General features: G+C 51.3%; 1 protein-coding gene across 10 annotated transcripts in view; it reads left to right on the plus strand.

Annotated features, from left to right (window-relative positions):
- Positions 1–19,168, plus strand: part of LOC139748667 (hexosaminidase D-like) — a 111,360-nt gene that overhangs the window by 47,929 nt on the left and 44,263 nt on the right. The gene's annotated exons all lie outside the window — the stretch shown is intronic.

Genomic DNA, 19,168 nt, shown 5'->3' on the forward strand with positions numbered 1-19,168 from the left:
GTGAGCTTGGTTAATCATGTGAGGATGTGACGTGTCACGTGCACCAACACTACTTCACGTGACCTCCAGCATGACCCACCTCCACTTGCTGAACATTGTCCAACTTACCATGACTGAACTACTGTATCAGGTAGGTGTGTTGTGATGTATAAGGTAGGTGTGTTGTGATGTATCAGGTAGGTGTGTTGTGATGTATCAGGTAGGTGTGTTGTGATGTATAAGGTAGGTGTGTTGTGATGTATCAGGTAGGTGTGTTGTGATGTATAAGGTAGGTGTGTTGTGATGTATCAGGTAGTTGTGTTGTGATGTATATATATAGTGTTGCCCCAGGGTCACTAAGTGTGCTTAGTGCACTAGATAACCGGCCACCAGGGGAGGGAGGACCTACCATGGCCACACTCCTGGCCACCCCACACTCCTGGCCACCCCACACTCCTGGCCACCCCACACTCCTGGCCACCCCACACTCCTGGCCACCCCACACTCCTGGCCACCCCACACTCTTCTGCGTGATCAGCCTCCATGATGGGGGGGGATAACCATAGCCTGCAGGATGATGATTGGCTGGTGAGGGTCGTGACATGACCACCAGGGAGGGAGGGAGGGAGGGGGTCGTGAGGTGGGAGGGAGGGAGGGGGTCGTGAGGTGGGAGGGAGGGGGAAGGGTCGTGAGGTGGGAGGGAGGGGGGGAGGGTCGTGAGGTGGGAGGGAGGGAGGGGGTCGTGAGGTGGGAGGGAGGGAGGGGGTCGTGAGGTGGGAGGGAAGGAGGGGGTCGTGATGTGGGAGGGAGGGGGAAGGGTCGTGAGGTGGGAGGAAAGGAGGGGGTCGTGAGGTGGGAGGGAGGGGGAAGGGTCGTGAGGTGGGAGGGAGGGGGGAAGGGTCGTGAGGTGGGAGGGAGGGGGGGAGGGTCGTGAGGTGGGAGGGAGGGAGGGGGTCGTGAGGTGGGAGGGAGGGAGGGGGTCGTGAGGTGGGAGGGAAGGAGGGGGTCGTGATGTGGGAGGGAGGGGGAAGGGTCGTGAGGTGGGAGGAAAGGAGGGGGTCGTGAGGTGGGAGGGAGGGGGAAGGGTCGTGAGGTGGGAGGGAAGGAGGGGGTCGTGAGGTGGGAGGGAAGGAGGGGGTCGTGAGGTGGGAGGGAGGGAGGGGGTCGTGAGGTGGGAGGGAGGGAGGGGGGGTCGTGAGGTGGGAGGGAGGGTCGTGAGGTGGGAGGGAGGGAGGGGGTCGTGAGGTGGGAGGGAGGGGGGAGGGTCGTGAGGTGGGAGGGAGGGGGTCGTGATGTATGAAGCCACAGGGGGAGGCTGGTAGTGTGTTACCCCTGGGTGATGTATGAAGCCACAGGGGGAGGCTGGTAGTGTGTTACCCCTGGGTGATGTATGAAGCCACAGGGGGAGGCTGGTAGTGTGTTACCCTGGGTGATGTATGAAGCCACAGGGGGAGGCTGGTAGTGTGTTACCCTGGGTGATGTATGAAGCCACAGGGGGAGGCTGGTAGTGTGTTACCCCTGGGTGATGTATGAAGCCACAGGGGGAGGCTGGTAGTGTGTTACCCCTGGGTGATGTATGAAGCCACAGGGGGAGGCTGGTAGTGTGTTACCCCTGGGTGATGTATGAAGCCACAGGGGGAGGCTGGCTCGGGTGAGGATGACCCCCACCAGGGACGGGTTACTTCACTACCGCTTCCACCCTGGGGGTGGGGGGGGTGGGGGTGGGGGGGTTGCAGGGGGACAGGAAAGTGCGATATTAATAAAACCTGTTATGCTGGTTGCCTCCTGACTGTGTTACTTGACGACACACGTTGTTGCTTACGTAGAGGACAGACTGACCAAGTACCAGCGGTACTGTTACTGGTAATGATGTTTGCTGGAGAGAGAGAGAGAGAGAGAGAGAGAGAGAGAGAGAGAGAGAGAGAGAGAGTGAGAGAGTGTTTAGGTTTTCACATTATTGTTGATATATTACATTATCTCAGGGAAGGAGGAACATATAAAGATGATGATAGTCAGTACAGAGTTCATTTAACATTTTCCAGCAGCAACCGTTGTGATCATTAATGTATGACGTCAGAATGTGAATGTAAAGTGAAGCAAATAGTCAGTTGTGTAAGGTGGTTCCCAACATCCATGTTCTATATATATAATGGGTCATGTTGGTTTCTGTGTCATCACCCAGCAGAACACTGTGAATAAGTACTGCATAGAAAACTGAGATTTTCGAGGTTTGGCTTGGTGAAAGTTCAAGTTGAGGAGGAGAAGACTGCTCAAATGTTTTTCTTAAACTTTAATGAAAAGATAAAAAGCTTTCTTACCGCAGACTGTGTTAGGATCAGGGGCTGGGGGGGGGGGAGATGACCAGAGCTGGGCCAGCTTAGCTTGGTCAAGATGGATTCACCCAGCTTAGCTCACGTGGGATTATTGATCAACTTTCGTTTAATGGATTAACTGCTGAAGCTGGACGCAGTAGCCACACATGGTCCAGCATGTTCACATAAGATACACGTCACCAGTGTGTTACATGTGTACACGTCACCAGTGTGTTACATGTGTACACGTTCTTTACCCTCCCTCCGTGTGTGTGTGTGTGGCCGGCCACCGGGGGTTGAACTGGTGTTTATTATCCTCACAGTAAACACAACACACAAGGTTTGGTCCACAACCATCTTGTAAGGAAGCAGTCTGTATTAACCCCCCCCCCCTCTTCCCCCTTGTTGAGTCAGGACCAGACCGGTCTGATGTTTGAATTAGCATACTACTGTGTGTGTGTGTGTGTGTGTGTGTGTGTGTGTGTGTGTTCAAGATGTGATGCTCTGGTGTATAAGGTGCAGTTGTGGTAGCCAGGTGGATGTACCAGGTCACACTGCCACGCTTCCTGGAAGATATTCAGTGTCCAGTTGAGGTCAAAGTGTCTACCTGATGTTGCCATACTTTCCCGTTCTCTCATACGATCAACAGATGATGGTGGCAGCAATAGATTTTCTTTGTTCCGTTGACTGCGACAGTGGGCGACCCACGTACACTTCACAATCAAGAGCAACACAACAGGTTACAGTCAACCCCCAGCCAGTCAGTATACACACACGGGGATACAACATTTTTTCTGGTCTTTTGTAAACTGTACTTTTTACGCTGTTTTTGAGCAGGAACCTCCATGAATATTGTCTGTATTTTATGGTCACTTCTGAAATGGCCAGGATTTTTATTTTGTAGGTAGTTGTCTGCTGCCCTTACAGTGCTGTCTGTGGCCCTTACCATGGTGTACCATGCTGTCTGTTGCCCCTACCATGGTGTACCATGCTGTCTGTTGCCCCTACCATGGTGTACCATGCTGTCTGTTGCCCCTACCATGGTGTACCATAGGCATTACAGGCCGTCCCTCACGTGTAACTTGTGCTGTGTTACGTACCGTCCACCAGAGGCCAGTTGTTTGGTGTCAGTCGTTTGGCTACATTGTGGTGACGTTGTTCACCTGACACTAGACTGGTGACCAGTTTCCTTATTTACATGTTATGGTTTAATAGTCGTGTGGGAACTTCTAGTACTACTTAATGTGTGTGAGAACGTGACCTTAACATCAAGTGGCCTCCAGTGGTCCTTCTCCCCAGCTAGTCATCTCCCCACATCGTGGCTTACTCCCACATGAGGCATATCTCTTACGTCCTGGGACTGTGTCATGTGGAAGGTGCCGGTGTGTGCAACACAATGTTGTACACACGTCTCCCTCCCTCATCAAGATGTGCACGTCCAGGGGGAGGTCTGGGGCTCGTGAGGAGAGGTCTCCATACGACACACACACACACACACACACACGCATACACACGCACACACACGCACACACACACACACAAACGCACAGCAGTGGGGTTCCCTTAAATCCAGTAAATCGTGATTTATTTCTATATATTTGTCTTGATGATTCGTGGTTGTGGTGTATACGTTGTGGTAAATGTGATGATGAGGGAAGACACGTGGAAGAAGGCGAGGTGAGGGTTGCGTTGGTCCGCTTGACACAGAGAACGGACATCTGTGGTACACCACTGACCCACAACCACTAGACCACAACAACAAAGGTCCAACCCTCTATGGGGAACCTCAGGCTGGCAGACTACAACAACAGCATCATCTGGCCAGGGTCGTCAATGTTGCCACTTCCAGCAGTGTTATCAGCAGCACCTTATCTCCCGACGCCCACTTTTAGTGGTAGCAGGGCAGGTGTGTGTGTGTTCCTCCAGCACTCACCAAGCACTGTCTAGTGAGTGGCTGTCTTGCACCTGACCTGGACACACACACCACACGTGAGTCAGGTTATTATTGATATTTTGAGTGATGTGCAGCATGACCTGTGAGTCATGATGTGCAGCATGACCTGTGAGCAATTGTTTATCCTCGAGAGAATTGTAACCTACCCACCCACAGAACCTCCAGAAGCCTTGCTTCTTACACGCCCTTCTCTTCTACACCACGCTGTGTGTGTATGTATATATATATATATATATATATATATATATATATATATATATATATATATATATATATATTGGAAAGGATCACAATTTTGCTCGTGATCAAATATTATCCTACGAGTTCACGGGGAAAATGAAACACGTTAAGTTCCTAATCGCATGTTTACCAAATGGCGTCCAAGCTACGTCTCTTCGTCGTATATCAACTGACTGATATTTCTCTCTTGTGCCTCCCCTGATGTGATTATTACACGAAAGTGCACTTGGGACCTGCAAGTGTATATTTACTTGCTGACTGATTGTGATGATATATATGACCACTAAATTACCGAAGTTGTTGAAGGAAGGAAATACCATTGTGATGCCAGTCTCTCCCTGTAACCTGTCCTGTCTGGTCGTTGTGGAAGGGGAGGTGTTGCTGTAACCTGTCCTGTCTGGTCCTTGTGGAAGGGGAGGTGTTGCTGTCACCAGTGTTAGGGTGTAGCTGGGTGTTGTATGGAAGACGTAGACGGTGGTGGAGGATGCGTGTGACGTCGAGGCTGGGATGAGAGGGCGCCTTACCCTGCTGGGGTAGTAGGGCTTGGCTGGGTCACTGTGGTGGATGACGTGATGGAAGTGGTGGTCGGCGGCGGCAGAAGACCTTGAGATGCTCCCCCCCCCCCCCACACCCACCCTGGCCGTATCCCCAACCCCTACTGTACATCCCTCACCCCCACATGGTCTACCCCCCTCCTCACCGTACCACAGTTGGCAGTTTTTCCTGCCACCATTCTCACACTGCCAGAGAACTCCAGCTTACGGAGAACTCCAGCCTATTTTTTAGGCAGAGTGGATTCGGTCATGTCTTGAGGAAACTCGTTTTTATGAGAAATTTGCAGGAATGTGTGTGGCTGTCCCACACCTTCCTGGATAAGGATGGTCATAGTGACGTGGGAAATATATATTTTGAACAGAAACTTTGTTGTTGATGTGATGATTGGTAGTAAGGAGAGATGTATGGTGTGTGTGTGTTTGGCAGAGGAATACATTCTCCTGTTGTGAACCATCGTGTGAGGTTAGGTTGTAGTACAAAATGTTGTAAGAAATGGTTATCATTGTTGTGATGTTGATATCATCTGGCCGGATTGTGGTACAAGAATCTTGAATGAATGTTGTGAACTGGCTCACGAAACAGACCACCCACACTGTTGTTGTTGTTGTACAATATATTTGCCGCAATATTTAAATGCATTTTGTCTTGTTTGAACGTGGAATCAATCACGATAATTTCCTGTGTAAAGAAACGACCAGTAATGCAATGTATTGCATTGTATGTGAAGTAAATCCTTGATAAGGTGCCATTGATTTTGACAGTTTCCTTATTTGATTTTGAAGGTTGTGCCATTTTGCCCATGTCGGCCGCCATCTTGAGATGAATGACCATGATTATTATTGGTTCTTAGAAATGGTTGTTAGGTGGTCGATGCCTGGCGGGTCATGGAGAAGCTCTGGGCGAGAACCTGATGTGTGGAGGCTGTGTCTCCTCCTGCCTCCCTCCCTCATAATGCTGGAACTCGCTCATGATGACTTACATCATGAGAATAATGTTCTCTGGTTAGACTATCCATCCTGTGGTCAGACCAACCATCCATCCTGTGGTCAGACCATACTGGACCTCCACCAGGCTCACCTACTGCCTACCATACATACACCAACCACGTCTGTATGATTGGCTGTATAGTTTTGTATACAACTATTGTTAAACGTGTACCAGTGGGATGATGTGTGTGGTTGACAGTGAGTGATGACGGGAGACAGTTAAGATGAAGACTGTTGTCTTGACAGATGTCCCTCAACTCCGCTAGTCTTACCTCGTCCCTCTGCCAACGGCCTGTTAACGGGAAACCTTCCTGTTAACTCCCTCAACCAGTCTACTTCCGTTGTCCCGGTCTGTTAACAGGAAACACTGTTAACGTGGCTCGACTCTGTATCAGTGTAGTAGTTCCTTCATTAGTTGTTGTTGATGTTCATTATTGGTGTACCACAGCCTGGCTTGTGCCCGTCACGCCTCACAACACAGTTAGTACTGGAGCCTCCCTACTCGCTGTCAGCTCCCCTTAATCTCCCTTACCAAGCGTGTCAGCTTACCCACTCGTCAGCCAGGCTTTCCTCTCGTCAACTCGTCAGCCGCCTCAACTGTGTGTCAGCCCAGATCTACCCTGGCAGCTGGACGATGTGTGGTGATGACTACATCATCCTGCTGAATGTGTACCTCTCTCCCTCTCTCCCACCTCCCCCCTCTCTCTCTCTCCCTCTCTCCCACCTCTCTCTCTCTCTCTCTCTCTCTGACCATTGCTCTTGGCTGGCCGACCAATCATGATATTGAAGGTTGTTACCCTCTGCACGTGACCATTATCACGTCGTACATCTTGCCTCTCCCTGCCAGTTCCCTCTCCCTGTTTCCTCTTCTCCGCAAGGTACACCTACTGCTCACTCTGCCAGTGTCCTGCTGGTGTGTTCTGGGTTTCTCTCCCTCGTGCATGCAGTGTGTATCATCATTACGTACTCAACCATCTCATTCCTCACTCTTACTCTCCTCACCCTCATTAATGCGTCCCCCCCCCAGCACCAGACTCCCCCCCCCCCAGTTTGGGCGGTCTTCCCCAGTGTTCTCATAACGTGTTGCTCTGTACTGTATCCGTCACATGTTTATTGATCACCAGTCCTTCTATAGCTCGCTGATCAAGCCTCCAGTAACCCGCCGGCCAGTAGGCCTCCATCCCACCTGGAACTTGTCAGCCAGGCACAATGATGGCGTCTGAAGGCGGCCAATGTGGCTGGGTTGGGACGAGCGTGGTGGCAGGAGTACATCTCGTCCTGTTCGTAGACTGATTCACGCGACCAGACACACCGACCACTCTCTACTTCACTCGGGTTTTCCACCATTAAAACAGACGGTTTTTTGTTAGTGATCCGTTGAGGCCAGTTTACCATGAGGCTGGGAGCAATATAATGTGTTCCTGGGCTGAGGTCTGACGTGGACACTTGTGGGTATTGATTGTGTGTGGTGGTCCGCCGGGGACCATGCCGGTGCTTGCCGGAATCCACCTCCGGAGCCTCGGCTTCGTGCCACAGGCGGGTGTCTCCACGCGTGGGCCGGGGGGGGGGGGGGTCTACGTAGGTTCGTAGTGTGACGTATGCATACCCTCAGGTGTCCACAGTCTTAAAGGGGAGGATGAACGGCTGGGGTTGGTTGGGAGCTGACTGCCGCACCCAGGATTTGAACCTGGGTGGACCTATGCTTGAAAACATGGTCAGAAACGCTGACCCCTACACCACAGTGTGTGTGTGTGTGTGTGTGTGTGTGTGTGTGTGTAATTACCCTCGAGCACGACTGTACGACCGTGGAACATATCTGTACGACCCTTGAGCACGGCGGTTCGATCCTTGTGTACGACACTCTGGTAATTGTAAATGCGAGTGTAGTAAGAGTAAAGAAAATGGAATATTTGTTTTTATTCTTTCGCAAGTGAGAAGATTAAATGAAATCGAACATGGGAGGTCCCCGAGAACGTAATATGTACTTTAAGACCAAAGCATGTATACAAATAAGTTATATATACATTTTGTATTTGAATGGTTATGGAATATCGATATGTAGGAAGGTGGGCAACCTTTTATGGTCTCGATTTAGCAGGTCGTTTAATTTCCGGTAGAGAACGTTGGAATACATTCATGATGTTTGAGGTGGAAGGTGTGAGTGTAGCAACAATAGATGTTTGTATGTGATTACGTGAAAACAGGAGTGTTGGTGACGAGAGAGAGAGAGAGAGAGAGAGAGAGAGAGAGAGAGAGAGAGAGCACATGTGCTGCCTGCTCCAGGGTGAGAAACATGGCGGGCGGTTGGGTACTGTCAGACACCAGACCCGAAGGGGGGGGGTAGTAGGCCTGTGGAGGGGAGGGGAGGCGAGGGAACAATGGTACCAGAAATATATTATTGTGGTGAGGCCTAAGATGGTGGTCTGGGGAGCCCTGGTGTGGTGGTGTGGGGAGCCTTGATGTGGTCGTGTGGTGGTGTGGGGAGCCCTGGTGTGGTGGTGTGGGGAGCACTGGTGTGGTCGTGTGGTGGTGTGGTGAGCCGTGGTGTGATGAGCCCTGGTGTGGTGGTGTGGGGAGCCCTGGTGTGGTCGTATGGTGGTGTGGTGAGCCGTGGTGTGGTGGTGTGGGGAGCCTTGATGTGGTCGTGTGGTGGTGTGGTGAGCCGTGGTGTGGTGGTGTGGGGAGCCTTGATGTGGTCGTGTGGTGGTGTGGGGAGCCCTGGTGTGGTCGTATGGTGGTGTGAGGAGCACTGGTGTGGTGGTGTGGTGGTGTGGGGATGGCTACGTTAAGTGTGTGTGGTTCATGCAGCTCGGTGATGGTGGTGGTGATGGTGTCGCTGGATTACTCCACCACTGACTGACTGACTGCCTCTATGTAGGCCGTAATGGGTTACATCAAAGAAAATGGAGCGAAGATAGTTAGGAATGAAGTAAATGGGCTGAGGATAGTGAGGTAACAGGGCTGAGGATAGTGAGGTAACAGGGCTGAGGATAGTGAGGTAACAGGGCTGAGGATAGTGAGGTAACAGGGCTGAGGATAGTGAGGTAACAGGGCTGAGGATAGTGAGGTAACAGGGCTGAGGATAGTGAGGTAAGAGGGCTTAGGATAGTGAGGTAAGAGGGCTTAGGATAGTGAGGTAAGAGGGCTTAGGATAGTGAGGTAACAGGGCTGAGGATAGTGAGGTAACAGGGCTGAGGATAGTGAGATAACAGGGCTGAGGATAGTGAGGTAACAGAGCTGAGGATAGTGAGGTAAGAGGGCTGAGGATAGTGAGGTAAGAGGGCTGAGGATAGTGAGGTAACAGGGCTGAGGATAGTGAGGTAACAGGGCCGAGGATAGTAAAGTATATAAGATAATTTTTATCTTTTTCATATTAATAGTGCTGAGTTAATTAGTTGACGCACAAACTTTCATAACAAATATTGTGCATCACTTAAAACTGTTGCACTGTGTTGAATGATTGTACATGTATTTGTTATATCTGAGCTTCGTAAAACTGATTTTATTGAAAGCAAATCAGTTACCATTCTCGCCGTCGTCACCTCCTGCCACCAGAGATCCCTCGTCCCCATGTTACAGTTCACTAGTCCACATCGCACTGAGCCCCTCCCAGCGGTACAGCTGGACACACTACAGTTCCGTGACACTTGTAAACTATGGCTGTATTGACATAATCAATTTAGTAATTGATTAATGATAATGATGATTTATTGATTTAACAATAGTGATGATAAGCGACGACGTAGACATGTCTCCTGTTGTGTATAGATGGAGATTGTGTGGTGTAGGCGAGGGTAACTGTGTATAACGACCGTACTGCTAGTTTACCTGTACTGACAGCTTGATGATGATTACGTCACGTGTACTGCTGTTGATCACAGTGATTGTGTGTGTGTGTGTGTGTGTGTGTGTGTGTGAGGAAGTGCGGTGTACAGAGCACGTGTGGCGCCAGTCATGATGTGAACACTGTGGTGGTGGTGGTGGTGGCAGCACACCACACTGGTGTTCCTCCACACATGACCTGAACCTCCTTCATAGCCGTGTTCTACATGGTACTTGTTCTATGTTATTTGTTCTGTTATATAATACATTACGTCTTTATCATACGTTATGACTTATATATTACAACTTTTTCTATGATACATTACAAGTATGATACATTACAACTATAGTACATTACAAGTATAATACATTATAACTTTGTAAGTTTACCAATGATTCCTTAATGTGTATTGGTCATGGGATTGGATGAATCGCATGAATTATTGTGTACAATTAGTGGAAAGTGACACTGTGTACACTTAAGATTTGTATTGTTAGTTTATTATCATGGGCCAGTTACACACACACACACACACACACACACACACACACACACACACGCTTATCTGGCGCTCATTAAGCTTATTACCGTTCCTGCTGGAGACATCATGGCCCATTACTTGATCATTAGGCCCGGCCCAGCCTGGCTCTGACCTACACACACACACACACAAGTGCTCCTCAGTACGTGTCCCGCGTGTCATCTTGTGACTCGTCTGTGTCTCCTGCTCTCTACACCTTCCCTGTGTCTCCTCCTCCTGCACCAGCAGTAGTCTCCTGCCTCTCTCACACACCACTCTCTCCTGCCTCTCTCACACACCACTCTCTCCTGCCTCTCTCACACACCACTCTCTCCTGCCTCTCTCACACACCACTCTCTCCTGCCTCTCTCACACACCACTCTCTCCTGCCTCTCTCACACCACTCTCTCCTGCCTCTCTCACACACCACTCTCTCCTGCCTCTCTCACACACCACTCTCTCCTGCCTCTCTCACACCACTCTCTCCTGCCTCTCTCACACACCACTCTCCTGGCTCTCACACACCGCTCTCTGCTGCCCCTCTCATACAGCCTAAACGCCCGGTAGAGAGAGAGAGAGAGAGAGAGAGAGAGAGAGAGAGAGAGAGAGAGAGAGAGAGAGAGAGAGAGAGAGAGATTCATCTGCTTTTACCACTGTTCACAATGGTGAAAGGTTTCAAAATGAAGATAAACGATGGAAAACAATGAAAGTTTGAACACATTGTCAACATCACAAAACTATATTGAAGTAAGAACGTTCATCCTCTTGACAATACGGTCTGACCTTTGACCGAGCAGGTCAAAGGTCACACCAACACACGCAGGGGTCAGACCTCGTGCTTAACAGCTTAATCTGGTGAAGTGTGGAGCATGACGAGCGTCTGCCACATGAGACGGTACCTGGCCCGTACCGTCGTGTACCTGGCCCGTACCATGGTGTACCTGGCCCGTACCGTCGTGTACCTGGCCCGTACCGTGGTGTACCTGGCCCGTACCGTCGTGTACCTGGCCCGTACCGTGGTGTACCTGGCCCGTACCGTGGTGTACCTGGCCCGTACCGTCGTGTACCTGGCCCGTACCATGGTGTACCTGGCCCGTACCGTGGTGTACCTGGCCCGTACCGTCGTGTACCTGGCCCGTACCGTGGTGTACCTGGCCCGTACCGTCGTGTACCTGGCCCGTACCATGGTGTACCTGGCCCGTACCGTCGTGTACCTGGCCCGTACCGTCGTGTACCTGGCCCGTACCGTGGTGTACCTGGCCCGTACCGTCGTGTACCTGGCCCGTACCGTGGTGTACCTGGCCCGTACCGTCGTGTACCTGGCCCGTACCATGGTGTACCTGGCCTGTACCATGGTGTACCTGGCCCGTACCGTGGTGTACCTGGCCCGTACCGTCGTGTACCTGGCCCGTACCGTGGTGTACCTGGCCCGTACCGTGGTGTACCTGGCCCGTACCGTGGTGTACCTGGCCCGTACCGTCGTGTACCTGGCCCGTACCGTGGTGTACCTGGCCCGTACCGTCGTGTACCTGGCCCGTACCGTCGTGTACCTGGCCCGTACCGTGGTGTACCTGGCCCGTACCGTCGTGTACCTGGCCCGTACCGTCGTGTACCTGGCCCGTACCGTCGTGTACCTGGCCCGTACCGTGGTGTACCTGGCCCGTACCGTGGTGTACCTGGCCCGTACCGTCGTGTACCTGGCCTGTACCGTCGTGTACCTGGCCCGTACCGTCGTGTACCTGGCCTGTACCGTGGTGTACCTGGCCTGTACCATGGTGTACCTGGCCCGTACCGTCGTGTACCTGGCCTGTACCGTCGTGTACCTGGCCCGTACCGTCGTGTACCTGGCCTGTACCGTCGTGTACCTGGCCCGTACCGTCGTGTACCTGGCCCGTACCGTCGTGTACCTGGCCCGTACCGTCGTGTACCTGGCCCGTACCGTCGTGTACCTGGCCCGTACCGTCGTGTACCTGGCCTGTACCGTCGTGTACCTGGCCTGTACCGTCGTGTACCTGGCCCGTACCGTCGTGTACCTGGCCCGTACCGTCGTGTACCTGGCCCGTACCGTCGTGTACCTGGCCCGTACCGTCGTGTACCTGGCCCGTACCGTCGGGGGGGGGGGGAGTCTTGTAACGGGTGAGGGAAGAGTTACTTAGAAGAAGAAGAACGTTCGACGTGGAATAGTGGAGTTGGTGATTTCGGTTGGTAGAAATGCTGAGTGAGTGAGTGAGTAAGGGGATAGATAGGTAGTGAGGGATAGGTAGAGGGGATAGATAGATAGATAGATAGATAGATAGTGAGGGGAGAGGTAGGCAGCAGGAGGCAGGCCAGTGTGGGTGTGATCGATAAAGATCTCATCATCAGATTCCAGCCCCGTGTGTGTGTGTGGGGGGGGGGGGGGGTCCTGGTGGCTCGTGTCAGGGCACTACCCGCACTCGGGGGGGGGGGGGGGGCGATTGATCACCAGGGATGGATTATTGGTGGTGGGGGGGGGGCATCTGTGGTGTGGAGTTGACCCCCCAGTGTACCGTGTGTGTGTGTGTGTCACACCAGCTGAGGGTCATGTGGACGTAAGTTGGGTAGCACATCTTCCTTCCACGTGTGGTGTAGTGGGTAGGGAGGCTCACCACCCTCTTAATGACGTCAGGTGTAGTCATGCAGGTGGAGTGCCCCAGTCATGCAGGTGGAGTGCCCCAGTCATGCAGGTGGAGTGACCCAGTCATGCAGGTGGAGTGCCCCAGTCATGCAGGTGGAGTGCCCCAGTCATGCAGGTGGAGTGCCCCAGTCATGCAGGTGGAGTGACCCAGTCATGCAGGTGGAGTGACCCAGTCATGCAGGTGGAGTGACCCAGTCATGCAGGTGGAGTGCCCCAGTCATGCAGGTGGAGTGCCCCAGTCATGCAGGTGGAGTGACCCAGTCATGCAGATGGAGTGTGTTACAGGCAGTTAGAAGTCCCTCCCTCCCTCCCTCACACACACACACTTGGTCACATGTATGGGTCCTGTGGTCACCACATGTACACCAAGATGACCATCGTGTGTACTGGGTGGAGCAGCTCTGGTCGTGTGTACTGGGTGGAGCAGCTCTGGTCGTGTGTACTGGGTGGAGCAGCTCTGGTCGTGTCGTGTGTCTGGCTGGGACGACCGACCAATGGTCGTTGACCCGCGGAGGACGTAATTGTTGGTCATGTTCAGCAAACGTCCCAAGTCATTGTTCACTCTACCGTACCTTATTATATATTATGACGTTATCATACATGTATTATATATGCATGACATCATCTTACATATATTACACTTGTGGTTTATATCTTGGAACCGGAAGTGGTTAACGGTGTGTGTGTGTGTGATGAACCCGCTCTGATGCGCGGCCCGCCCGCCGACCACCCTCACTGCGCATCATGTCTGTAAATACGCTATGGGATGCCGCAGGTCGGGGAGCTATGTTGTGCCGCAGGTCGGGGAGCTATGTTGTGCCGCAGGTCGGGGAGCTATGTTGTGCCGCAGGTCGGGGAGCTGTGTTGTGCCGCAGGTCGGGGAGCTATGTTGTGCCGCAGGTGGGAGAGCTATGTTGTGCCGCAGGTGGGAGAGCTATGTTGTGCCGCAGGTGGGAGTGCTATGTTGTGCCGCAGGTGGGAGAGCTGTGTTGTGCCGCAGTATAGTGCATCTTGATGTGTGATGTGTTGGTCGCTAACACTGTGCTGCTTGGTTGATGGGTCTGGATAGATGTGATAATTTGGATAATGGATAAACGATATGATGTTTTGATGGATGGATAAATGTGATGATATTCGTCTACTTCAGTAATGTGTAGCGTGAGTGAGCCAGAGTGGTGTGTGTGGACGAGGCTACGCATCATTAAGGGCGAGGCACTGATTGTCAACCATGGTTACATGTAGTATAGTACGGTGGTCTGTCACCCTACCAGAGAGAGAGAGAGAGAGAGAGAGAGAGAGAGAGAGAGAGAGAGAGAGAGAGAGAGAGAGAGAGAGCTAGTTCAGTCATGTCACATAGCGGGCATTTTCACTTGTGGTTGAAGGTTTTTATATTTGTTTCCAGTTATTGGAATGTTACCACAGTTTGTGGTGTTACCCCACTCATCATACCACCATGATCATCATCATACCACCTATCATCATCATCCTACCATCATCATCCTACCATCATCATCCTACCATCACAAGTTGATATTCAAAATATATTTATATATTAACCAATAATTTGTATGTGTTGACTTGTCATTAATGACGCACATTTCGTGTTACACCAGTTGCCTGGTTACCTGTGGACCAGGATGTTACCTCCTCCCCTCCCCCCCCTAGTGTTACGCTGCGTTACAGTACTGTAGCGTCATCGTAACGTGTTACATTGTTGTAGTTAGTGTCATGTTTGATCTACGTAGTACTGTAAGGTTGAGATGATGGTGTGCGCTGTCGTCCGTCATGTTTCCCCAGCCATTAAGACCTGGCTGGACCCACAACTAGCTGCTGCTCATGTTTCCCATAGTTGATGTGATGTGACCAGACACACGAGGAGTGGCCGTTACCACACCACCTCCTCCTCCTGCCAGTGTGTGGAGGTGTGCTGGTGTGGGCGTCGCTCCCCCGTGTTTACCTGGGGTGTGTTGACGTGGGAGAATGTGTGATCAACTTGTGTACAGTTTATATGATCAGACTGGTCGTCTGTCCTGGCCTTCATTGTTACTACAGTTACGGTTGTACTACAACTACAGTCATTACTACAAGTACAGTGTACTAGTACAGCCTCTGTAGGTCCAGTGCACTACGGGTACAGCCAATGACCACTGCCACATCAGTTGTTGTCAACGATACAGATCAACATGACAGTAAACACTGATGTACCACCCACCCAACACTCTTACTAGGGAGGCACCCCCCCCCCCCCAGCACACACACACACACACACACACACACACACACACACACACACGTCTCATTCTCTTCCTGTTTCCCACTTTCTCTGTTCCCCCATTTTCTCTTCATCTCTTTAGTAGGTTACCACAACGGTACCATCATTAGGTGTACAGTACTACCCCTGAACACGACGGTACCATCATTAGGTGTACAGTACTACCCCTGAACACGACGGTACCATCATTAGGTGTACAGTACTACCCCTGAACACGACGGTACCATCATTAGGTGTACAGTACTACCCCTGAACACAACGGTACCATCATTAGGTGTACAGTACTACCCCTGAACACAACGGTACCATCATTAGGTGTACAGTACTACCCCTGGAACACGACGGTACCATCATTAGGTGTACTGTACTATCCCTGAACACGACGGTACCATCATTAGGTGTACTGTACTACCCCTGAACACGACGGTACCATCATTAGGTGTACTGTACTACCCCTGAACACGACGGTACCATCATTAGGTGTACAGTACTACCCCTGGGCACAACGGTACCATCATTAGGTGTACAGTACTACCCCTGAACACGACGGTACCATCATTACGTGTACAGTACTACCCCTGGGCACAACGGTACCATCATTAGGTGTACAGTACTACCCCTGAACACAACGGTACCATCATTAGGTACGGGCTGAAGGTTGAGCTAGAGACGAGACTTGGTGTTTGTTGTAGAAAATGAGTTAATTGGTCATTTTGGGAGTGGTGTGAACGATGACATTCAGTGGTTAGGTTGCCGTGGCGGTAGTTACAGGGTCTGTCCCTCCCTCCCTCCCTCTCTAACAACCATGTTCGCTCATTATAAATGATTGGTGTAAGTAGAAGCCAAGGAGGTCAGTGTGAGGAGATTGCAAGAGTTACGTCGTGCTGTGGTGGTTGTGTGTGGCCCTCATGTGCCGGGTTGTGGCCCTCATGTGCCGGGTTGTGGAGAGCGTCATGCTGGCCTTGATTGTGTGGTATGTAAAGCTGGCAACCATGGACTCCAAGTTGTCGGTAATTGTCTTGTAGACAGACGACGGCGCTTCTTGTGGTTCCACTGCTCACTGTATTGATGCAAACTTACCAGGGACGCCACCCCATCATACTGAACTTACCAGGGACCCCATCCCATCATACTGAACTTACCAGGGACCCCATCCCATCATACTGAACTTACCAGGGACCCCATCCCATCATACTGAACTTACCAGGGACCCCATCCCATCATACTGAACTTACCAGGGACCCCATCCCATCATACTGAACTTACCAGGACCCCACCCCATCATACTGAACTTACCAGGGACCCCATCCCATCATACTGAACTTACCAGGGACCCCATCCCATCATACTGAACTTACCAGGGACCCCACCCCATCATACTGAACTTACCAGGGACCCCATCCCATCATACTGAACTTACCAGGGACCCCATCCCATCATACTGAACTTACCAGGGACCCCATCCCATCATACTGAACTTACCAGGACCCCACCCCATCATACTGAACTTACCAGGGACGCCACCCCATCATACTGAACTTACCAGGGACCCACCCCATCATACTGAACTTACCAGGGACCCCATCCCATCATACTGAACTTACCAGGGACGCCACCCCATCATAGAAAATAGGAAAAACTGAACTACCAGGGACCCAATCCCATCATACTGAACTTACCAGGGACCCCATCCCATCATACTGAACTTACCAGGGACCCCATCCCATCATACTGAACTTACCAGGGACCCCACCCCATCATACTGAACTTACCAGGGACCCCACCCCATCATACTGAACTTACCAGGGACCCCATCCCATCATACTGAACTTACCAGGGACCCACCCCATCATACTGAACTTACCAGGGACCCCATCCCATCATACTGAACTTACCAGGGACCCCATCCCATCATACTGAACTTACCAGGACCCCACCCCATCATACTGAACTTACCAGGGACCCCATCCCATCATACTGAACTTACCAGGGACCCCATCCCATCATACTGAACTTACCAGGGACGCCACCCCATCATACTGAACTTACCAGGGACGCCACCCCATCATACTGAACTTACCAGGGACCCCATCCCATCATACTGAACTTACCAGGGACCCCACCCCATCATACTGAACTTACCAGGGACCCCATCCCATCATACTGAACTTACCAGGGACCCACCCCATCATACTGAACTTACCAGGGACCCCGCCCCATCATACTGAACTTACCAGGACCCCACCCCATCATACTGAACTTACCAGGACCCCATCCCATCATACTGAACTTACCAGGGACCCCACCCCATCATACTGAACTTACCAGGGACCCCACCCCATCATACTGAACTTACCAGGACCCCACCCCATCATACTGAACTTACCAGGGACCCCATCCCATCATACTGAACTTACCAGGGACCCACCCCATCATACTGAACTTACCAGGGACCCCACCCCATCATACTGAACTTACCAGGGACCCCACCCCATCATACTGAACTTACCAGGGACCCCACCCCATCATACTGAACTTACCAGGGACCCCACCCCATCATACTGAACTTACCAGGGACCCCACCCCATCATACTGAACTTACCAGGGACCCCACCCCATCATACTGAACTTACCAGGGACCCCGCCCCATCATACTGAACTTACCAGGGACCCCACCCCATCATACTGAACTTACCAGGACCCCACCCCATCATACTGAACTTACCAGGGACCCCATCCCATCATACTGAACTTACCAGGGACCCCATCCCATCATACTGAACTTACCAGGGACCCACCCCATCATACTGAACTTACCAGGGACCCCGCCCCATCATACTGAACTTACCAGGGACGCCACCCCATCATACTGAACTTACCAGGGACCCCATCCCATCATACTGAACTTACCAGGGACCCCATCCCATCATACTGAACTTACCAGGACCCCATCCCATCATACTGAACTTACCAGGGACCCCATCCCATCATACTGAACTTACCAGGGACCCCATCCCATCATACTGAACTTACCAGGGACCCCACCCCATCATACTGAACTTACCAGGGACCCCATCCCATCATACTGAACTTACCAGGGACCCCACCCCATCATACTGAACTTACCAGGGACCCACCCCATCATACTGAACTTACCAGGGACCCCATCCCATCATACTGAACTTACCAGGGACTTTGACCTGAGCTTAGTGTGTGGTGGTCAGGTTGAACTTGGCAGGTACGTGTTCTGACTGAGATGATGTAGATGATGGCTCCACACATGTCTGAGGTTTGGCCCAACTGTGTTGGTGTTTATTATTATCTTCTTTGCTGCAGTGGATGTCGCATTCCCTTCTGAAATCCCGTAGTTTTGGCGGCAGTTACTGAACCAAACTATTTGTAGCTACATATAACTTGTTAGGTCTATGAACACAGGTTAGGTATAGAGTGTTGTGGTATTGTGTGTACAGACGCCGTTACTGTACTGTGGGAAACAAACAGGCTTGAGGTGGAAAGTTTTATAAAGAAGTTATTTAATCTGAGGTGAGTGATAGGAGCGGGGAAAACACACATGACTGTATTGCAGATAAGACTTGACAGCCCACTGTACAGCACAGAGTCTAACGATATCAGCGGGAAGATAAACAAACTGTGCAGCATTGTCTCACGTATGATGAGAGGCAAGATAAACAAATCCAACCTTTGGAAGTCCTACAATATCATGGGAGAAATTAACTTTAGTGTTGGTTGAGAATATCGGCGGAGAAATAGACAAACTGTGGAGCTTTGGGTTTGATGTATGAGGTTGTATAACTAGTGATGATGTTAGAACGTGACCAGTAAGGGATCTATATCTGTATGTTACAGTAAT

This window comes from Panulirus ornatus, chromosome 5 (genome assembly GCF_036320965.1).
Source record: "Panulirus ornatus isolate Po-2019 chromosome 5, ASM3632096v1, whole genome shotgun sequence".
Lineage (NCBI taxonomy): Eukaryota > Metazoa > Arthropoda > Malacostraca > Decapoda > Palinuridae > Panulirus > Panulirus ornatus.